The sequence below is a fragment of the Nymphaea colorata genome, chromosome 2 (assembly GCF_008831285.2).
Source record: "Nymphaea colorata isolate Beijing-Zhang1983 chromosome 2, ASM883128v2, whole genome shotgun sequence".
NCBI lineage: Eukaryota > Viridiplantae > Streptophyta > Magnoliopsida > Nymphaeales > Nymphaeaceae > Nymphaea > Nymphaea colorata.
Window position 1 is genome coordinate 7,974,009 of NC_045139.1, and position 24,839 is coordinate 7,998,847.

Below are 24,839 nucleotides of genomic sequence, written 5' to 3' on the forward strand. Positions count from 1 at the left end.
CTTTTTCTATTGGCCTCGCTTCGTTACTTGCCACGCCTTTGTCCACCATTCCACCTCAATCCACGACCCTCGTCTTCTTTCCATCACCCATCCCTTCTTCCCTTTAGCGCTTTTATCCAAGTCATCTATATACATACACTAAACTAAAATCATAGATTTAAAAGAGTAGTAGATTATCGGGTTAATAACAGTTGCCATAAAAAAATTTATTTTAGTTGTTACGAACTTAGGTTGTTATAGTCTAGAGTTAGTATTTAATATATATGGACACGCGAACAGACAATAGTACACCCGCAAAAGTATAAATTATGAGAAAAAAAAAACTCTTTTTAAGAAAGTCTCACAAGTAAATTGCATTTTAGGCACCGATAACACCCAGATATTTAATTTTAGAAACATTATAAAGTTTAATTTATGGATATAATTTTGTTATTCCTGTAGATTACACTTTAAACCTAGCTTATTTCTTTAGAAACAAAACACAAGGAAGGGATGTAATGTGTGTCATAATGGGATATCTAAGTAGTATATATATATGTATATGTATAGTCATCTAATTAACCCATAAGGAGAAAATACTGATGTGAATTTTCGTCATTTAATAGTAATTCATGTTTTTTTTTTCCTTGTCTTTCACTCAACCATTTATTACAATAGACCAGACGACCTGAGTTGAGTTACTACAAACAACTAAAGTCACAATTTATCTAATGAATAGTGAGTGGATGGTTACTGCATTTTAAAGTCATTCGAGGGCCACATTCATATGATTTTAGGGTTGAGAGAACAACATGAAGAAAAAAAAGTAAGAACTGATACTAGATAATAAGAATGCCCATCATCTTTTTTCCTTTTATGTTTATCATGATAGATTAAACGATCCTGATTACATATCTAGGTAACCATAAAAACCTAGAGTCACCGTTTATATATATATATATATCCTTTTATCTTGTTCTAAGTTTTATCGATATATCCAGTCAACCGGGTCTTTTCGAGTATTGCAAAAGGGGCTTATGTGTGTAAGGGGGATGGGCCCTCCCCATGAAAGTGTTTGTCTCCGTCATATCAAACAGGGCGACACAAATCCACTTTCTTCTGTGGGTCACATGTTGTGCCTAACAAATATTTCTTCATGTGCATAGCGACAAATACCATAAAACATATACAAAACACTAAAAGATCAAAAAACCCATTCTCATTTGAAAAGGACTTGAGATGCCAACTCCTTCACCCCACCACCATCTTTGAACTCTGACTCTCGTTCTTCATCATTTCCTTCTCAAAAACTGATGCCAACTCAACTAAATAGTGATGTCATTCGTTTAAACGGGTCGGATCTGGATCCAATTTAGGGTTTGACCATCTTAAAGATCCAAGTTTAAGTGTAAATGGGTCAGATTCTTGCCAGATTTTGGACTTGAAGGCAAAAAACTGATGCTGATCCGTTCAAACCTGTTATTGAATCGAGAACCGGTCTCTTTTCTAGACCCAGCTAAACAGATCGGTATCCAGATCAGTAATTGCGGAAGGTCCATTGGCATTAGTGCATGTCCTGAAATCTACCATTGTATTACATTTGCAGAACTTTGGAAGCCAAAGACATGCGTTGAGTTAAGGTGCCTTTGTCGTAGAAGGGAGAGCATATGATTGCATAGGTTGGACAACAAAAGAAAAGAAAAGAAAAAATCACTAGAGAAAAGGGTTGATTTTCACGAGTATTTTTGCTTAAAAGAGTCAAGACACTTCTTTTCATACATAAGGGATATATAGAGAACCGTGACTATTTAGTACGCTTATGAGATACTTCCAACACACACACACACACACACACATATATATATATATAAAGAAGAATGAATTGGGCACTAAGTATAAAATGGAGGTTAATTTTGCTTGACAAGATCCTTTGGGCCTGTTTGAACAACATTGCTTTATGAATTTGAGCCAAACCCAAAAAAATTGGAGTTGATTCATGAACCATTTGTTATGGATACCTCACCTTTTAGGTAAGTACATGGGATAGTAACTGAGTGTTACTGTTGCTAAACGGCCCCTTTGATAACCTATATCTCTTGTTATAAGAATATGTGGATTTAAGATCACCATTATGCTTTAAATGTATAGATCTCGAGTCAGATGGAGGGGAGTCTTGACTTAAGATCCATAGTATTTAAGGTGCAAGGTATATAAATTTATGAAGTAATCCATGTACATAGATTTCAGATTCTTGTAAGAAATCAAGGATCTAAAATTCTCTAGTTTAAGATCCTAAGGTTTTACGTCAGCTCAAGTCTAAGATCCAAAACAATCAAATGCAAACACAAGCCAGATCAAATGATAAAGATGAATATTAGGCAGCATTGAAAACTTAATATATTGTTGGACTTGATAACTTAACTTCAATCGTCTATGAACCAGATTATGTGTTTGGGGTTTCGATGCAGTGGGGAAGACACTCTTCCTCTAACCACGATCAACGCTAAACTAATTACAAATGAGGACAGAAGAATAATTAGGGTTTTATTCAACGCAAAAGCTAATTACAAACGAGGACATAAACACCTTTATATACCCTAAAGCTGGATCCATGGATCTGGATCCAAACGAAACAAAACAATGAGTACAAACTCAAAATGTTAGAGCAGGATCTGGATCTCTTTGACAGCCACTCCTGCATCAGGTTTGAACACGAAGAGCAGGCGGGTGAGACCCAAAGCATACAGAAAAAAAAACCCTAAACAGTGAGGAAACATGCAGTTTATGTGCAGAACTTCTTGTTCGAAAAGGAATTTTATTGTTATATATAAATTCTGACGGCAAGGAGTCCTATTGATGATTTGATCACTTAATGGGACGTCCTTGCATGTGACATAAGAGTTAGCGATCATATGCAGCAATGCATATTATGAACGATGTTAAAACAGTTCCCCCTTTTCACCATTGTTTTTAGGCATCATTGGGTATACTTTTTCTTGTTAAAAGGCAATTTATAAGCGTTAATACTTCGGATCTTTTTTTTTTTTCATGAATTAGAAGATTGTGAAATCACTGCAGTGATTCGTGCTGGTTTTGGAATAGATGGGGAATGTTCACAAATACAATGGTTTTAACTTACATTCGAAGTTTGGCTTAATGATTAACGTTAAATATTGGTTAAGATGACATAAAAATCTTTTGCCATTCTTCATATTTGGACATTTGGTCTTTAGCCTGTAAAAATATGAGAAATATATCTTAATTTCCTACTTTTTAGAGTCTTCTTTTTATTAGATTGGAAGAGGCATACTAAGTTATGTCAGGAAAGCATGCCTATTATGTGAGGATTCAATGAAAAGAAAGATAACTTCAGAACATATATAATTCATGCATATATAGTGTAACAACCTGACCCACTTTCAATGAAAAGATAGATAACTTTTGAACATATATAATTTGTGCATATATAATGTAACAACTTGACCCACCCCCTAGCAGTGTTGACTCCAGTCCTCGAAAAGATTGGAAACTAGGACAATCATATCTTCAATGACCCCCTTTATAAACATTTGAAGATTCCTTATAATATTCAATAGAGGACTAAACATTTGGGGCGTTACAATCCACCAACTATAATATCACTGTATCAACCCGACCCACTACTGGGCTCGGGCCCCTGGTTCGGTGGATCTCAACCCACCCCTAGAAGTTTTGGCTCTATCTCTCGAAAAGGGTAGAAACTAGGACAATCATATCTTCAATGACCCCCTTTATAAACCCTTGAAGATTCTTCACAATCTTCAATACAATCTTCAATACGAGACTAAACATTTGGAGCGTTACATATAATATCCAAGTTCAGACGCTTTTCCCATCAATAAGTGGTTGCAAGATGGTAGAAAATTACCTAGTGGGTCTATGCACAAATTGTCACCTACGTGGCATGGGGACCGAATTTTGATGTCTAAAATTTAATGCAGGTACAAACATCCAAACCTACAAGCTCAAACACACGACTATCTTCTTGATGTTTTAGCCATTCAAGCCTGAAAAAACTTGATATTTATTTAGTGAGCACCATGCAGGAGATGTTTCGCCCTTTGAAATTTGAGATTGGTTTTGACTCATTTCTTATACAAGAGAATGAATAGTGAGACAGATTTTTCTTACCTCCACCATTTCAGCCCAGGATCTCTCATTATATCACCGGTTATTTAAGAAAGAAGAAAGAATTTGACAGCCGTGGATTTCACAAGTGACAAGGTCCAATGCGTCTGTGTTAGCGGCTGAAGGCTAGGATGCTTGGAACCTGGATAGAAATAATTGCTTTAATATTGTTGAGGAAGTATGTGAAGTTTCTATAAGGATGCAACAATGAAAACGGTGAGGAGCACATGGGTCATTTAGGGGTTGTTTGGCGACAGTATATACATTGGAAAAGATTCACAGAACATTTATACCAATGTTTCATGAAATTTTGTCATTATTTAGGATAAATTCATGAGATAACAACAGTAACAATGTGTTACTGCTGCCAAACGGCTCTTTCATGTCCAGCAAGAGCCCGAGAGTTGATTGCACCAATTGACTACCTGCAAGGGGATGTGAAGATAGCAGGCACAGAAAAATATCAAGGTTTCCTTAATATATTGATCACCAGTCTGGAAGAAAATGCTTCCCACAGTACTACACAATGTCCCTTTCAAACTTAGTAATTCCTGTTTCCATGGCTACCATCAGAGACTTGATGATGATAACTTCAAGGAACCTTTGGATTCCTGTTTTCAAACATAGTTTTTTAATAACTTCAAGGGACATTTGGATGACAGCTAGTTTTGCCTCTAAAACATTATGTTTCGATGAAATCAAAAATTGGCTTTGCTAAAATCAAGTTTTGATAAAACCTAGTTTTTATAAAGGGCATGAACAACCTGCCTCCCTTCATGCACAGCTAATTCTTGCTCTCCAATTCCAAATTCCGTTCCTTCCATCCAGATATCATCTGAAAATATTTTAAAACTAGATTTTCAATAAGGTTTTCACAAAACTTGATTTTCACAAACCAAATCATTTCTAAGGTGCCACCCAATTCAAGCTCCCTTAGAAGTTAAGAAGTTGAGTAAGTTACAAGAATATTCATCTTACTATCTTACTACCCACCAATAAGACCAAATCTCCTACCCGTTATGAAGCTAGCTTACTTTTGGTAGCTCGGGATGACGCCTTCACTATGCTTCAATAATACAAGTCAACTTGAAACAGAAGTTAGCAGAGTTTGGCGAACTCTGAAGTTACAAAAAAAAAGTTACTTGTGAGGGTTGATCAGGTTTAATGCATTTACTATTGCAAGTACATATAAATTATTTTGGGGTATAGCGTCGTCCTGCAAAACACTGTCAAGTCAATCCTCAAAATAAAGATAAATTAAAGAAAAGAGGCCCCCACGTTGACCACATGTTTGTTCCGTACGTCTATATATGCGCACGATGTATATGTCTCCTATAGTGAACACTTCACGTGATGTTTGATCGTTCCCACAAATCTTATTTCCTGGTATTTCTAAAGTGTAGGAGGCTTTTTAATCACGGAAAATGTAGTCCATCTCATTGTGGTTCCCACCTGCTTTTTGGGATTGTGTTTATATATTGGGTCATTTCAACTTGGTGGTACATTTGGAAGGAGCGCAGTTTCAGGAGCACCTTCTCTTTGCCAGATTCGGTGGCTCGTCTTGTGTAGGGGATGTCCAATTTGCCATTCGGTTAAGGCGCCGTTGTTCGTCTATGGCTGGGTGACTGTGCCGCTTCGTTTTTTTTTCCCTTTTCCCGCCACTCTTATTTCACAGTGTATTGTATTGTATTGTATATTTCATCTTTTTGCATATTGTTTTTGTATCTAGGGGACTTTTTGTCCTCAAATTTTGTTATAGATTCTCATTTTATCGGCTCGTTGCAGCTATTTGAAGTTGACGGCCAAAGTGTGATCTTGGCTTCTAAAAAGTGTAGCAAATATTTTAGCGGTTGTGCTATGGGTGGTGTAAGTCCGGAAGCCCCAATCTAACTCGTCGTCATGTTACTTAACTTATGCATCCGTGGTCCCAACAAAGAGTTGATGCCCTTAAAACTCAATACAGAGATTGAATACAAGCAGAGAGAGAGAGAGAGAGAGAGAGAGAGAGAGAGAGAGAAGGGGGTATGTAAAACATGTGGCCGAATACATTCATTTCATGTTTCAAACAAATGGGGGACAAATAGTTAAAGCATGTTGACTTTATGTTCACACAAACAAGCACAGGACGATTGAAAAAGTGAGACTCTAAAAAATTGAAAAATGAAAATACATATCAGAGATGCAACATGGAAAAGAGTGGTACTGTATCCTGCTCATAGGTTATCAACAATAAACAATTTATAAATATATTAAAAGAGACAGAATGAGATTGAAAAGCTTTTTGTGCTAAACTTTAGACTTTTTTAGTTTTATAAACATCAAGTTTTAAAAGGTCTGGAAATTTGTCTTGTTTTAGCAATTACTTAACATGATTCCATATAACATCTACACGGGAAAATTTGATAAAAAAAATTTGAGAAAACATGGAACTTTAAGGTTGCATTTGAGATTCAAGGCTGCACAAAAAGGTCGGATGAGGATGCGGTGGTATTAAATCCATGGATTTGAGATCCTAGGATCTTAAATCAACGCAGATAAAGGGCACGTTCTGTTGCTCAAACAATGCTCCCTGGATAGTGGATGCTGCAAAAAAAGTTTCATGATGGAGACAGAGAATTGGTTTGATCATTGCCTTAAACACAATGATGATAACATGTCTATCGAGGCAATTGAACATGCCAAAGGGTGCCCCTGCATTGTATCAAACGACTTGGAGAGTCCGAAGGCTTGCTTTTACATCATTCGAATCACTCCAACATAGGAAATGGGCGATTAGACAGGATAATTGCATATTACATTGTCTAAGTGCACTTTATGTCAAGTTTTTCACAGGAGAAAAGTGTCAGGATATTAACCAAGATTTAGATTCATATTGTTACTAGGAAAGAAGCCCATGCGATCAGAATGTCCCAAAAGGCATCACATAGCTGGTTGGACTAACAGATCAATAAAAGTCAGGTCGCCAGTTCAATTCTTGAGGTGGATTCGAAACAAGTACAAAGAAATAAAGGCAAAAAATTGGCCAAACGAGCAGTACGTTCATAGTTAGTAGGGCCTTCTTTCACCTTTAACAATGAAATGGGAATACCAACACCACAGGGAGCACGTTAGTCGTGTTTATAACAATTGTTGTGAAGGGTTGATGAAGCCAAAACCATGCATTGGTTATTTTTCATAACCATTATATGAAATTCTTAGTCCTCCACAGACTCTGATCCTCTAGGAGGCAGCAGAAGTATGCAAATTTAAACCCAACAAAAATGCAACTATGATATTTTATATATAATTACCAGGTTTCAGATTCATAATTTTTCTTTGTCATCAGCCTTATGAAGGTTCACAAGATGCCACGTGTAAAATTTGTTGTTTAAAATTAAAATGTCATGGTTATTCACTTTACACACATATTATACTTCTATGAGTAGATGATTGCCAGACTTTTTTTGTTGATCATTTTATCCATCTGAAAATATCGACAGCAATATATACATATAAAGAAAACTGAATCGTGACATTCACTTGATGTAAATATCTAGCAACATCAAACCTGGGCCATCCAAAAAATCTGGATGGCCCAAATCTCTCATTTCTTCCCCTCTCTCTCTTTCTCTTTATCTCTCTCTGATCTTTCGAGGAAAGCCCGGGTTCTAAGTGTACAAACGATCGCATGGGCATCCTTCCTAGTAACAATATGAATCTATATCTTGGTTAATATCCTGACCATTTTCTCCTTTCATGAAACAACGAAAAATTTGACATATTAGTGCACTTAGACAATATAAAATGAAAGTAGACAGCACATGCAATTAGGCCTTCCGTTCATCAATATTACTTTTCGTTCCAGGTGGCTTTGTAGGTCATGACAAACTATCAGCAATTGCAAGGCAACTCCGATCGTCATCCCAACCCAAAATTCCCTAATAACAGTTTGGAAATGCCTATGATGATCAAGACGAAAATGAGGCAAACATGGAAGAAAATGGGCTTTTCTCACAATTTAGAATGCCCAGAGTATGCGGAGAAGTAATATTGATGAATGCATTCTTTGAGAAGCTTTGAGCTGTCCTCATAATAGCTTCTCCCTGCCAGTCATTTGGCCGGTTAAATTCTTGTCTAAGGACATAAATTTCTTCTTCAATTTCCACACCTAGCAATGCCCGCTTGTGCACCTACCTTTTAAATAAATAAAAAAAAAAACCATTGAATAGCCATAGAGGTAACCTGTTGACTCTAGTTTTTTAGACATCTAAGGACATCAAATTTAAGTTGTCCAATTTAAGATCAGACGGCCCAAATCTCCCTTCCCTCCCTCCCTCTCGCTCTCTCTTTCCTTGTGAATCACTCTCCTCCCTCTCCTACTTTCTCTCCTCTTCTTGCAATGGGAGCTCTACAGGTCTGCCCTGCTGCCAGGCAACATCGGCCCCACGAGCGATGGTAGGGGAGGAGCCACTGGGGTCTCCCTTTGAAAGGATGAGAGAGAGAGAGAGAGAGAGAGAGAGAGAAGATGTAAGCCATTCAATCTAAAATCAAACAGTCCAAACTTGATGTCTCCATTTGTCCATAAACATTTGCAGTCATCGTTCCATTTTCTTGCATTTGCCAACAACTTCTATTGCCAAATGATTATTTTTTTAAAATTTTCTGCCGCTAAAAGCACCGAAAATCATTGCTAAATGTTTTGAAAAAATAATAGACAAAACCATGGCTAATGCACCTTTGAGAGATGGAAACTAAATAAAAAACATATATAAAAATACTGACTATATAGAATCACCCAGCCAATTAACCATGTCCATTCATTTAAAGCAAATAGATGATTGAGAGAAAAACAAAAAGAAGAACACATGAATTAATACTAAATGATAAAATACCCATAATCTTTTCTCCTTATTTTTCCTTTAACCATCCATCATCTTCAATTAAATTGACATGGTTAAATGGCAAAATGACTCTCAAATGTAAAAGTCACCATTCAATTTTCACACACACACACACACACACACACACACATATATATATATATATATATAGAGAGAGAGAGAGAGAGCCGTGACTCCTATGTTTAATTTGTATCCCATGAGGAAACCCAAAGGGAACTACATACAAACACTTGCTCTCAAGTGATCACCATGCAGAATAAGAAATCCTAGCTTCAAATTGGTTAAAATTCTGTCAAGGTCACCAAGACTTGGACCGTGGCAAGCCACATGCGATGGGTGGCGCATATCTGCCGTCCTTGAGGCATCTAGGTTTTGGGGACCATGGAGGAGATGCGATACTTTGTCAACTTCAACGACCTCGAGAAGGGAAACTTATGGCTAAGGTCAAATAAATAAAGGAAGTTCATGTTTCTCTAAAATAGATTGCACATCTTTATTTATTCGAAAACAAGCATCACAAATAAATAAAGTTTCTAAAATGAAAGAAAGTTCATCGCTAAAATAGAATGCACAACTGAAACCGGTGACTTGAGACCAACATGAGCTGCTTTTTGCCGCTGCGCCTGCACATCAGGTCATTTGTATAGCCCCTCTTCAGCTGATCCACAAAGAACTCTCCCCATTTTCCGATCCTTAACAAGAAGAGGGTATGAACTCAAATACCACATGATTAACTATCACAAACCTTTCTGACCTAAAGCAGATTTTTTGAAATTTGTGGAACAAGTAGGATGTCATTCAGCTTGAAAAAATTTATAGCATGACTAATAAGAGCTAATCCAATATTAGCAATAGGTAAAGAGGAACCGTTACCTATTTGAATCCATCCATACCTTGATAGGAAGACTGCAGAGACTTGTTGCTAAGACTGTTTGTGATGTGATGAGAGGCACCCAAATCCGGGTACCAGTTCTCATCACCAGAGGATGCGTTGCAGTAGAGAAAGCCTTGGCCGACCCATCTGAGTTCAATAAATGAGAAATCTGCTTGTATTGTTTAGCTGTGTGGCCTGGTTTGTCACATTTGACACTTAACAGACCACCTTACTGCCCTCTTGATTTTGATTTTTGCTATTGTTGTTCCACTAACTTTTTTTGTCTATTCCACTAATTTCTGCCTCTGTAGTCGCCATTTTGCTGATCAGAACTGTTATTTGCCTGATTTTGAGCAAAGTTAGCTGACAGTAAGAGACTCAGTCGGCTGATCACTAGATGTCTGAAGTAGAATTTTATGTATTAATAACCACCCATAGAGCTCATTTAGAGAGACAGGTTCTACACCCGTGCCCACAAATATCTTAACCACCATATTACATTATCTCTAAAGGATATGCATGACCAGGTCATCCTCATCAATCAGTTTAGCCACAATGATCAATTGATGTGCATTAAGTTCAGCATGCTTGAAGTATTCGTCAATGCTTCTGTCCCTTTCCTAAGATCCTGAAGATGCATTTTAAGTAGCAGAATTTGGCCCCAGATTGGGTGGCATAAGCATCTTCTAGATGCTTTCCAAACTTCACGTGAAGTCCTAAGTCCAATGACTTGGCTATGGACTGATTCTGTTAAAGAAGACAGAATCCAACTTATGGACCTCCTAGTGTCAATACAGCCTGCCCAATCTGCATCTTACCTTGGGGTTGAAATTGATAGGCAAGGAGATCATCTCACCTTGAAGTAACAGAAATATACTCTTGACCTATTGGATAAAACATGCATGATGGATTGTAAGCCTGCTGAAACACCCAGTGTTCTGAACCAAATGATGAGTATAAATGATGGGGAAACATATGAAGGCCACACCAAATATCGCAGCATTGTTAGTGCTTTGCAATATTTAACATTTACCAGACCTGATATTACCTATGCGATAAATCAAGTGTCTCAATTTCTGCATGCACCGAGGGACACACATATGAATGCAGTTAAAAGGATACTAAGGTATCTCAAGGGAACTGCTGGAGATGGATTAATGTATTGTAAAAGTGAAAATGAAGCTGTTGGTCATGAATTAATCACATATACTGACGCTGATTGGGCTGGAGATCCAGACGAAAGAAGATTTATCTCAGGTTTTTGCATCTTTATAGGCAAAAATTTAGTAACTTGGAGTAGTAGAAAACAAAAAGCAGTTGCAAGATCAAGTATAGAAGCTGAATACAGATGTATGGCTGCAGGGATGGCAGAAGTGACTTGGATTCGACACTTGCTAGAAGATATAGGAGAAAAAATTAAAAGCTTAGTACTAATGTGTGACAACCAAAGCGCCATCAACATTGCTTTCAATCCTATACAACATGGCCGAACAAAACAAATTGAGATTGACCAGCAGTTTATCAGGCAAAAGGTGGAGAATAAAGAGATAGAACCAGTCTTCGTTGGAACCAATGAACAAGCTGCTGACATATTTACTAAAGGATTGACAAAGTATCAGTTTTGGCTTTTGAAAGGCAAACTGTTCATGATTCAAAACCATGCACAACTTGAGGGAGGGTGTTAAACAACAGATTTTCGGATCCTCCATCTAGATCCAAAATCCAACACGTTGAACGATGTCTCACGTTATTCAGTGCCCTTGTAATATGTGAAGTCTCTTAGGATTCTACATTCATGTAAACTGTGTTGAGGCATTCAATGTCCTTGTAATATGTGAAGTCTCCTAGGATTCTATGTTCTTGTAAACTGTGTTGAGGTATTTAATGTCCTTGTAATATATGAAGTCTCCTAGGATTCTACGATGAAGAGTCTTTTAGGATTCTGCAATTGTAACTGTTCTCTCTTATAAATATGGGCCACGTAGACCATCCTGGTCACGACTTCTTCTTCTCAGCTTCTTCTTGTTTCATTTTTTCTCTCTCTACCTTCCTGCGTGAATACAGATTTCTAGTTGCAGATATTGGTGCCAGATTTCTATCAAAAACTAATCACACTTAACAGTTACAAATAAAATACACAAAAAAATAATACATATTACAAGTTCGCCACCACCCATGTGCTTTAGGCGTGTGATGAAAATAAATCGGGTCTGACTCGACCCAAACCTTGACATAACAACCCCCTTCAAGTTGTGCATGAGGTTTGATCATGTACAGTCTATTTTTCAGTTCCCAAAAATGATGGCATGTGTGACCCTTCCACAGAACCATCAGAATGATATTTCTAATGATTACCACTTGGAGTCAATAATGTCACAATCAGGAGGAAGATCAACAAGTTTCTAGGTGCTCCGATGAACCAAGGCATCCATCTCATCTTGCATAGCTTGTCTCCACTGGGTATCTAATAAAGCCTACTGGTGACAAGTAGGAACTGCATGGATAGTTAGAGTTTAAATAAATTGTTGCATACTTTTATCAACACCATCAGTAGAAACAAAATGAGAAATGGGATGTAAAGTACATTATCTCTGGTCTTTGCAAAGAGCAATAAGTAAGTCCTGACAAGGATCAGATATATCTATAGTGGCCTCAGATAGACTATGTGTACTCACCTCAGATGTACTTACCTCCTGAAAAGAAATTGGGGTGTTGACGTGTTTTAATGTACGGGTCTAGGTCTGGACCCGGTCCAGTGTGTGCTCCTATTTAGGCCTGTTGAGACTCTACTTGTATCTTGGTAACCCTAATTTTTGGGTGTGAATGAAATCTTAAGAGAGAGAGAGTCTGGTTGCTAGTGGGCACTAGTTCCTCCTCATCCGTGGTTTTTTCCCTCTTGTTGAGGGTTTTTCCACGTTACATCGTGTTCATCGTATTCTTTTTCCTATTTTTCGTGTTTCTACATGGTATCAGAGCCAACGAGTTTGGGAATTTTCTTTGCGGTCGTGAAGTTCCGGCCCTGACCTTCCCATCACTCGCTACCATCGCCGCCCGGATGCATCGCCTGAGATCGTTGCCCTCTCCAGACCGACGTCGGAGATTGCTGTCGCCCAAAGTTTCCCTCTGCTTCTCCACTTGGTTCTGAGTTTCTTGTTTGTGCTCGTATTGGATCACCGTTTGAGTGGTGATCGTCTGCCGCCGTGAAGTTCCGGTGGACACCGTCGACTCTTGCTGGTTTACTATACGAGCTCCTTCACCATCGACTTGTGGATGACCTACCAGCGGATTTGATCGAAGGAGAACTGATTTGAGGGCCGTTTGAAGACGATCGTGCCATGTTCTGTATACTCAGTTTTAACAGGTCTCACTAAGCCTGTTTCTGTCCGAGCTTCAATCGAGGGCTCAATCGGCTGTAACTTTTGGGGGTTTTGATTCTGATCGCTTCCCAACAAATCAATCTGTCGAAGGGAAGTGGAATCGTGTCAATCGGTGCAGTATTGAGTGAGATTCGAGCTCAAGAAATTTGATCAGACACTGTTCTGCTTTACTGCCGTCCAGTCCCTGTTTCCAGTGACTTTTTCGACGATCGGACCGTTGGATTTTTATGATTCCGGTGGCATTCGGTTTCCAACATCCAGGTGATCCTCTCCACCAAGTTTGACGTCGATCGGACTACAGATGGTGTTTCTGGAGGCGACGGACAGAATCTGGCAGAAATCGACGGAGTCTTCCTGAAGCAGGCGACAGGCAACCCGTGACTTCAAGGCTCAACGTCCTTAGTGTAGACTGCTCGGATTCAGCCCAATTTGGAGCGTCCACTTCTTGGCTTGTACTCTTGCTGTGATCCAAATTTCAGAATTTTTGGAGGTGTCTACGATTTTATACGATTTTTCAAGTGAAGCCCTCTCCGACATGCCTGAAGCTAAGTTGTGCCTGAGGACTTTTCCCGACGGTCCCAGTGATCTCGCGCCTTGGATCATCAGCTACGTCGTCTGGCTGTCGTCCCCAGCATCTACAGCCTCTCTCATTCTGCGCCACCAGCATCGTTCAGGAAGAAATTTGGGTGTTCTATCGACGTGATGACAGATTCCCGTATGGGCGAGTGGATCATCGACAGTGGCGCTACTCACCACATGACCGGCGATCCTAAGGTCTTTCATGGGTATAAGCTTTCGTCAGGAAAGGAACGTGTTTCTCTTGCCGATGGTTCATCTATCTCTGTGGCTGGGAAAGGGAGTCTTGGACACCTGCCTTTTGGACTTCTTAGACAGTTGTTTCCTGATTTATGTTCCAGGTTAGACATGACCATGGTGTCCAGTGATGTCTGTCACCTGGCCAAACATGTTAGAGCTTCATATCCTTTGTCTAGCCATCGGTCTATGAGGTATTTGCCATGATTCATTCTGATGTGTGGGGGCCTTCAGGGATTCCTTTTTGTCATGGTTTTCAATATTTTATCACCTTTATAGATGATTGTTTTCGTAACACGATTGTCACCTTGTTGAAAGACCATAGTGATGTTATTAATGTCATAATCATAGAGACTTTCATTGCTTATGTGGAAACTCAATATGGAGCATCTGTTAAGACCTTTCAATCTGACAATGCTCGTGAGTATATGTGTCAGTCTGTTGATAGCTTCTTTCGAAAAAGGAGAATTGTTCACGAGACTTCCTGTAGTTATACTCCTCCTCAAAATGGAGTTGTTGAACGAAAGAATCGTCAGTTATTGAATATGACTCGGGTCAACGTCATGTTTCAAAAAGGTATTGGGGGGATGCTGTGTTGACCAGTGCGTATCTTATAAATCGTTTGCCTAGTCGTGTGTTGAATAGGCAGACGCCTCACTCTATGTTACCGGGGAGTCGTGAACCTTTTTCTCTTTCACCCAGAGTTTTTGGTTGTGTTTGCTTTATTCACAATCATAGCCCTCACATTAAAAAACTTGATCCAAGGTCTATTAAGGGCATATTTCTAGGTTATTATCCCACTCAAAAAGGGTACAAGTGTCAGGACCCTTCCACTGGGCCTATGTTACCAAAGATGTCACTTTCCTTGAACATGCTTTCTATTTTGGTGAAAATCCTCTTCAGGGGGAGAATTCTATGTCAAAGGAAGAGTATTCTCAGTATTCTCCGAGTCAGGAAATTCAGTTTACAGATTTTTTGGACTACATGCGTGAATATGTTGTCCTTCTATTGAGGTACTTGAACAGAAGAAAAATGAAGAATGTTCTACTGGGGCAGAAGAGGAATGCAATCGTCTGTTTGGGCAAGTTTACTTTAGGCGAAGAGTCTGTACAGATGAGATGACAGGTGGTGAGAATTCTACTCCCAATCCAGTTAGTCCTTCCCTGGATGACCCAAGTCGTGCTCAGAAGCAACCTGTTGAAGAAGAGAGTCAGACTGTTGTTGCAAGTGAAGAGCTTCCCATCGCCCTGCGAAAGGGTGTCAGGTCATGTACTCAACATCCTATTGATAACTTTGTTTCATATTCTAGACCGAGCAAGGACTACAAATGTTTTGTATCTTCTCTTTCTTTGGCTATGATTCCCAGGAATGTTGCTGAGGCTCAGAGTGATCCCAAGTGGACTTATGCAATGCAAGAAGAGATGGAAGCCCTGGGAAGAAACATGACATGGGAAGTCGTAAAGATTCCTGAGGCAGCTCACTTGGTTGGATCTAAGTGGGTCTACACCATCAAGTACAAACCAGATGGAAGTGTTAAAAGATACAAAGTTCGTCTTGTGGCCAAGGGGTTTAGTCAGAAATATGAGATTGATTACTTGGAGACATTTGCTCTTGTTGCAAAGATGAAGACTGTCAGAGTCATTATCTCCTTAGCTGTGATGAAGGAGTGGAAGATGGACCAACTTGATGTCAAGAATGCTTTTCTCAATGGAGACCTTGAAGAGGAAGTATATATGTGTATGCCTCCAGAATATGAGGAACCTGGAAAATGTTGCAAGCTAAGGAAAGCTTTATATGGGCTCAAGCAATCTCCTCGAGCATGGTTTGAACGACTTAGACTTGTCATGAGACAATGTGGATACCATCAAGGGAATGGAGTTCATACACTCTTTGTGAAGAGAAATGAGCAAAATGTTACTATTTTGTTGGTATATGTTGATGATATGATTGTTACAGGTGATGATGAAGATGAAATAATTAAGCTAAAGAAACTGTTGGCGATCGAGTTTGATCTCAAGGACCTTGGTAAGTTGAAATATTTCCTTGGCATTGAAATTGCTAGGTCTAGGACTAGCCTCGTGCTAAATCAACGGAAGTACACTCTAGATTTGTTAAAGGAGGCTGAGAAACTGGGGTGTAGACCAACTTCTACTCCTCTAGATGCTGGCCATAAGCTAAGTCTTAGAGATGGGGAGCCTCTCTGTGAAGAGGCTAAAAGAATATATCAATGTCTTGTAGAGAGAGAGAGTCGTGAAAAAAGTTGCTTGCGCAAAAATAAAAAAAAAATTTGGACACAGATGTCGAAATGGGTGCAGATCAACGGTCTTGTCTGATCCGAAAATTGTTGGACTTCGATCTTGGTATGGGCCTTAATCAGTGGTCTTCTCTGATCTAGAAATTGTTGGAATGAGATCCGGTAGTGGGCCTAGATCAGTGGTCTTATCTGATCCAAAAATTGTTGTATTAGAAACTAGTAGTGGGCCGGGACAAAAGGTCTTACATGATCCAAAAATTGTTGCTCTTGCCACAGGTAGTGGGCTTGGATCAACGGTCTTATCTGATCCTAAAATTGTAGGATTTACATTGTGTTATTTCAAGAAATTCATCAAAATGTTAGTAAGGGACTTCTTGACTATGTCAACAAAAAATAGGATGGTTGTAGTTGTATAACTGATGACTTGATTTCATGTCGAGCAGCTCCTACACAGGTTTCCCAATGCAGGAGTCATGTAAGAACAAGTTATCACCTCAGATATCTAACATGGACATCGTGATTGCCTCTCACATGATCATTTCCTTCGTTAACCAATGGTTTTCTTCCACAACGCCTCTAATATAAGGCTTCAAGATCCTCCAACAGTTTTCTAATTTCTCCTTGCAGTCATCTCCTCCCTTTAAATGCACTTCACAAAAAAGCCAAATAATGATGGAAATGCACGATGAGACCTACATACTTCAACAACCAAAAAACAACCTGAAACTAGACAAATTTGAGGGCAATCCCACCAAAACATAAGCAAAAGCATAAGTGACAGTAGAACAACGGTCTTATCTGATCTGAAAATTGTTGGACTTGGATCATGGTATGAGACTCGATCAGTAGTCTTATATGATCTAGAAATTGTTGGAATGAGGTCGGGTAGATAGCCTAGATCAGTGGTCTTATCTGATCCGAAAATTGTTGAATTTCAAAATAGTAGTGGGCCCAGATCAATGGTTTTATATGATCCGGAAAGTGTTGAACTTGTCGTTGGCAGTGGGCTTGGATCAATGGTCTTATCTAATCCTCAAACTCTTGGATTTGCATTTGGTTATTTCGAGAAATTCATCAAAATGACAGTAAGGGCATTCTTGCCTATGTCAACAAAAAAGGGTGGTTGTAGTTGTATAGCTGATGACTTGATTTCATGTTGAGCAGCTCCTACGCGGGTTTCATAAAAGGAGGAGTCATGTAAGCACAAAATAACACCTAAGATACCTAACATGGGCATTGTGATTGCCTCTCACATGATCATTTCCTTCATTAACGAATGGTTTTGTTAAACAACGCTTCTAAGATAAGGCTTCAAGATCCTCCAACAGTTTTCTAATTTCTCCCTGCAGTCATCTCCTCCCTTTCATGCACTTCACAAAAAAGCCAGATAATGAAGCAAAGGCACGATGAGGCCTACCTACTTCAAAAACCTAAACACAACCCAAAACTAGATCAATTCGAGGCCAATTCCTCCAAAATATAAGCAAAAACATAAGTGACACCGGATCAAAGGTCGTATTTGATCCGAAAATTGTTGGACCTGGATCTTGGTATGGGCCTCGATCAATGGTCTTATCTAATCAAGAAATGGTTGGAATAAGATCGGGTAGGGGGTCCAGATCAGTGGACTTATCTGATCCAAAATTTGTTGGATTTGAAACTAGTAGTGGCCCGGATCAATGGTCTTATATGATCCAGAAATTGTTTCACTTTCCGCTAGTAGTGTCCTAATGGAGGAGTCATGTAAGCACAAAATAACACCTAAGATATCTAACATGGGCATTGTGATTGACTCTCACATGATCATTTCCTTCGTTAACCAATGGTTTTGTTTCACAACGCTTCTAAGATAAGGCTTCAAGATCCTCCAACAGTTTTCTAATTTCTCCTTGTAGTCATCTCCTCCCTTTCATGCACTTCACAAAAAAGTCAGATAATGATGCAAACTCACGATGAGACCTACATACTTCAACAACCAAAAAACAACCTAAAACTAAACAAATTTGAGGCCAATTCCATCAAAATATAAGCAAAAGCATAAGTGACAGGAAAACAACGGTCTTATCTGATCCGAAAATTGTTGGACTTAGATCTTGGTATGGGCATCGATCAGTGGTCTTATCTGATCTAGAAATTGTTAGAATGAGATCCAGTAGTGGGTCTAGATCAGTGGTCTTATTTGATCCAAAAATTGTTGTATTTGAAACTAGTAGTGGACTCGGACCAATGGTCTTATATGATCCGAAAATTGTTGCTCTTGCCGCTGGTAGTGGGCTTGGATCAGCGGTTTTATCTGATCCTAAAATTGCTGGATTTGCATTGTGTTATTTCAAGAAATTCATCAAAATGTTAGTAAGGGACTTCTTGACTATGTCAACAAAAATAGGATGGTTGTAGTTGTATAACTGATGACTTGATTTCATGTCGAGCAGCTCCTACACGGGTTTCACAATGCAGGAGTCATGTAAGCACAAGTTATCACCTAAGATATCTAACATGGACATCGTGATTGCCTCTCACATGATCATTTCCTTCGTTAACCAATGGTTTTCTTCCACAACGCTTCTAATATAAGGCTTCAAGATCCTCCAACAGTTTTCTTATTTCTCCTTGCAGTCATCTCCTCCTTTTCATGCACTTCACAAAAAAGCCGAATAATGATGCAAAAGCACGATGAGACCTACATACTTCAAAAACCAAAAAACAACTTGATATTAGACAAATTTGAGGGCAATTCCACCAAAATATAAGCAAAAGCATAAGTGACAGTAGAACAACGGTCTTATCTGATCTGAAAATTGTTGGACTTGGATCATGGTATGGGCCTCGATCAGTTTGGAATGAGATCCGATAGTGGGTCTAGATCAGTGGTCTTATTTTATCCAAAAATTGTTGTATTTGAAACTAGTAGTGGAATCCGAAAATTGTTGCACTTAACGCTAGTAGTGGGCTTGGATCAACGGTCTTATCTGATCCTAAACTTGTTGGATTTGCATTGTGCTATTTCAAGAAATTCATCAAAATGATAGTAAGGGACTTCTTGACTATGTCAACAAAAATAGGATGGTTGTAATTGTATAACTGATGATTTGATTTCATGTTAAGCAGCTCCTACATGGGTTTCCCAATGCAGAAGTCCTGTAAGCACAAAATACCACCTAAGATATCTAACATAGACATCGTGATTGCCTCCCAACTATGTCACATAGGTACAAGTCACCGCCCCTACCTTCGCCGCTCGCCATGCGTGGTCGTCGATGAGTGAAGAAGAAGAAACGAAACCAAATGAAACAAAAACGTGTTTAAGGGTTTCAAAAATTTTAATGTTAAAAAGGTTTAAAACGTTAAAATGTAAAAATCGTTAATATTAAAATCGAACAAATTTGGAGTCGGTCAACTTTGACCGAGTCTGAAAAAGGTTGAAAATGACCTTGAGTGCATTGACTGCACCCGGTGCGGTCAATGCAGCATTCCTGCCGCACCCAGGGCCATACCCGCACCAGTACCGGTGTTGTACAAGTACTGTGCGGGTACTCCTCCTCCTCCTTAGGAGGAGTACCCGTGTGACAGAGCCTCTCAAATAATTGTTTCCTTTGTTAACTATTGGTTTTGTTCCACAACGCTTCCAAGAGAAGGCTTCAAGATCCTCCCATAGCTCTCTAGTTTCTCTGCGCAGTCATCTCCTCCTTTTCTTACACTTCACAAAGACGCCAGATAACGATGCACACGCACGATGCCACCTACCAACTTCAACAACCTAAAGCTAGCTAAATCCCAGGCTAAGAACACATGATTCACGACAATTCCAATGCTTTCATAGAATTGCTACAGAAAGCATGCATCAAACAAAAACTAATCATAGAAACTAGACAAAACAAGCTTTCAAAAAACGAAAAAAGTTGTTCTACACATAAAGGTAAAATTTAGGTAAGATCAAGTAAATTTTAGAAATTTAAAGTTTGTGCAAAAGAGTAGCAGAAAACAAACTCTAACAAGAATTCTATAATTTCCAATCTACAAGTCAAAAATTTTGAAATTTTGAGGGTACAAAGTTTTATATTTTAAACAATTTTTAATGTGTTGAAAATTCTGTCAAAAACAAAGAACAACAGGTACAATTCCTAGGATACTTAAAAATGATCCTAAAAATAAAAAAAAATCTACATTTTCCAAATAAAGCTATTAGCACAACAAGAACAGAAGGAAGCAATCAATTTAAAACATCAAACACAAATATCTATGATACTGTATCCTCACCTGTCTAATCGCTCCTTCCTTACGCTTTAAATTCAATAACTTCAAGAATTCAAACAAAAAGAAAAGCAATTTAAAACCAATACATACCTTTCCACCAGTGCCCTGCAATGTTAATGCAAAAGATTCAAACTTCTAACAAGAAAATGATGACATAGTAAATAATGTTGCAACTCCAACTTGAGGCCCAACCAAAAGCTGGTTGCTATTTCACAGATATCAAAGTAGTTACAGATAGAAAAACAGAATTTTCAAAGGCAGTTTTATATTTTAAACTGATTTTTAATCTGGTGAAAATTCTGTTAGAAATAGAGAACAGCAGCTACAATTTCTAGACTACTTCAAAAAATATATCAAAAATAAAATTCTAGGTTCTCCCAAAAAGATGATATTAGCATGACAGAAACAGCCAATTAAGCAATCAAATTCAATAATCAAACATATATAGTCTATTCTACCCTATCTCCCGCAAGTCTAATCACTCTTTGCACTTTAAGCTCAATAAACCCTTCCACCACTGCCATGCGAGGTCAATGAGAAACCAAACCGCTTTGCGCATTCAGAAAATTGTAAATTCAAAAGCAGACAAATCCAACCTAAGAGGCCCAACTGAAAACTGGTTTCCATTTTACAGATTTCAAAGAAGTTCCAGATAAGAAAAAAAAAAAAACAGAATTTCAGGATGTGGTTTCAAACTTTAAAACAATTTTTTAGTCTGTGAAAATTGTGTCAGAAACATATAGCAGCCGCTATAATTTCAAGACCACTTCAAAACTGATCATAAAAATAAAAAATTCTGAGTTCTCTAACAAAAACAAATGCTACTAGCATGTCAAAACAGAAATTAACACTCAATTAAACTATCAAATTCAAAAATCAAACAAAAATAATACATTCACAAATACAGATAGAATATGATCTGCTGTGGCTTTTGTCCAGTTGCCCTTCGAAAAGAAATGAGATGCTCACTAGGACCACAAGAAAAGCACAAACAAAATGGAATTAGTTTTAAAATAATTTCAATAAGTTTCAGCTGATCATAATAAATACATCACAAAATATAACACATATGGGCACATACCATATACCATTTGAGAATATATTCATATTAGTAGCCCCAAATGCGCACACAAGTACCACATACTATCTAGACAAGTTTCAACTACTGATACAACTGCTAAATTTATGGGTCTTTGAATAGCTGAACCTTGTTTATCCAACTGTTGTTTGACAATGTTAATGCCCTCCTAGTCAGTAACATCATAGACTGCGTTCGAAAGAAGAGAAATACAACATTTTTTTCAATTCTAGCAGCCGAAACAAGAGAAACATAGGCTCAAACAAAGTGACATTCTTAAACCTAATCATAGCCTAGCAAATAGAACTAAGAAGAACTAATAAACTGGAAACAGCCAACTTACAATAATGCCATGAGTGCTGTGGTAGTAGCTGCTGGAAATGGCCTTGAAGTTTTCCTGCCCAACAGTATCCCACTGCATAATATAAACAAGAGGACAAGACTTCAGTATATATTTGAAAAGTTACCTAAAAGATGAACTCAATTTCTAATAAGCATGATCTAAAAATGCCCTTAAAAGCAAAGGAGCCAAGTCATCCTAAGAATGGCTACAAGCTACATGAAATGTTTTAAAAGCATGTTGTCTCAAGCAAGCACATAATTTGCCATCCTACAACCTTATACCATGGTACCAATCAACTGATGTAACTTTTAAGATATGAATCATCCTGCACACGGTAGGAAAAGGTTAAACTATTTTTGTGTGAACTAAATCAAACTGAGCAACTAACATATACTGAATTTGACAAAGGACATTTTTCCTAATATTGCTCAGATGTGAGAGCAGATGAGTTATAGATGTTGTGTGACATGTGGACTCTTACTCGACAGAGAGAATTATCAAAGAAGTTACTCTCCAGAAAAGCTCAATTCTACACAGCGACTCCTAAATAGATCAAACAAGGAGTGTGTATAACCATGAAATGGTACATGAGTGTCTACATTTGCTTTTGCTTCCTTGATGAAAATGTTGAATGCCCCAGACATATCAAGATCTACACCCCTGTAAAAACTTTGGAATCAATTGAACAGTTAATTGCAGAACATGTTCAACATGTTCCCATACTTCAATTATGCGGAAAAGTGAAAACATGTTGCCTAAACCATGATGGGAACTATACTGCTTTGAACATACAGTCTAACTTCATTAAATTTAATGAAGATATCTTTATTGGCAACAGCTGCCATGATGGATGCAAAATTGCAATAACATGGAGACGATGATTAAGATCGATTTATGGACCACTTCTCTTGGTTTTTTCTCAGAACAGTTTGTCAGCACACATAAAAATGAACACTATTTTCTAAACTATTTCCATTCAGAGCCAGATATGCACAAAAATGTCACATCTAGCACTACAAGTAGCAACAAATTAGACAATAAGAAAGAAAATAACCACAACCATGTCCCATCAGCTCTAAATCTGTTCCGAAGAAAGCAGTTCCCAGAAAAAAAAAATTACTTTGTGGTTCGATCAGCAGTTACTTGGGTGGACAATGTGGATCTTATAAAGGTGCAAAGGCCCTGAAGAATACAGAGACAGATTTGATTAAAAGCTTGCAGATGCCGAAAAATATGTAACCCATATTTCAAAATTTAACATGGCAGAGCGAGAAGTTTTTGGCCAAGGGGCACTGTTACTTTAAATTTCAATTTTTTAAGGGTCACTCAGCTCATTACTGCTTCAGCCTAAACACACCACAATCAATGCCTCCAAATGTACCCTACCACCAGCTTACAACATATATGAATGATCCTAGAACTTTGGAGCTTTCTATGTTTAAAAACCAGTGCAAGCAATAATTCTAACATGAACCATCATCACTTCCTCTATCCAAAAAGGGAAACCAAAAGGCAGATTTGCCTTCATGTCGCACTACAAAAACCTTTTTCACAATCAAATTAGCTACAATAGTCTGACGTAAAACAAGTATCGTTTACAATGACCAAAAGCTGTTGATAAAACTCAGTCAAGGCCTTACACCGCATATGTACCAAGCATAAAAACCTTACAACTCAAGCAACTGGGACATCATCTATCTTAACTTTGTAATCTTTAATTTCTTCAACTAAGACTGCGAAAAAGAAAAATGCCATTGAAGACGAGCATGAAATCACCATTAGTTGATCGATACGAAATTTTTCACACTTAAAATTATTTAACTAAAGTACGCCACACCAATATCAATGCTAACGAGCAGCAAAACGGTGCTAGTTGATCTTAACAACAAACAAAGCAGGATATTCAATCACTGCATAACATCCTAACAAGTCTCAACTAAATAAGCAAGAAAGAAGAAACACAGTATTCCGTCGTAACGAACACAGCCCCGAGAAACGCCCCGAGTCTGCTTCAGGTCCAAACATAAAAACTCCTCAAATTGCTGGAAAAACCGAACCCACCAAATCACTACTACAAAACCCTAAACAAATACCACGCCTGCGCCTCGCCCGAACCACAGACCCAATATGAAACGAGGTCAAAATTCCCATGCATCAATATGCCCACTCCAACTGATTCCATTAATTTACACCAGATTACCATTGAGCTCAGAAGCACTAATTCAATAACCTAGATCAGGTCCATCACAAGCATCAATGATGGATAAATTTATTTCTTCCACCATGCCAATTAGGTGAGAAAATATAACCAATATAACCCAAAAAAGAAAAGGAATAGCAACGTTACAAACCGAACAAAAAAGACAGAAAATTTCAATCGACAAATAAAATATACCTGATGGTTCCAGTGTCGGGGTTATAGGAGATGACGATAGCGTGGTCCTTGGATGTTCGAGCGAAAACACTATAGTCACCGGCATGGTGCTCGATGTTGCATAGACGGCTCTCTTGGGAAGCATCGGAGTGGTGGACATTGCCAATGGAGAGGGTAGCCTTGTTGCTATCGGCGGCGATGAATTGCTACTTCTGCCATCGGCGGCGATGGGAGGTGCAGAGTGCGAGACCCTTTTCTTGCTTCACTCTGTCTCTCTCTCTCGGAGGAAAAGGGTGACAGGTGAGAGATGCAAAACGCGAGACCGCTTTCTTGATTTACCTGCCACTTTCCTGCTTTAGCCGCGAGAAGCGGGAACAACATTTTGTTTTGTTGAATGAAAAGAAGTTGGTCGTCATTTTATTTGAATGAAAAGAAGGTAGCCGTTT

At 38.5% G+C, this 24,839-nt stretch overlaps 1 long non-coding RNA gene across 1 annotated transcript; it reads right to left on the reverse strand.

Moving 5' to 3' along the window:
• Positions 1-9,582: 9,582 nt before the first annotated feature.
• Positions 9,583-24,759, reverse strand: LOC126409840 (uncharacterized). The gene is made up of 3 exons (XR_007572660.1): positions 24,415-24,759; positions 22,020-22,091; positions 9,583-9,718 (listed from the first exon to the last, which is right to left on the reverse strand). It is a non-coding gene; the product is annotated as an uncharacterized LOC126409840 (long non-coding RNA).
• Between the last annotated feature and the right edge of the window lie 80 nt (positions 24,760-24,839).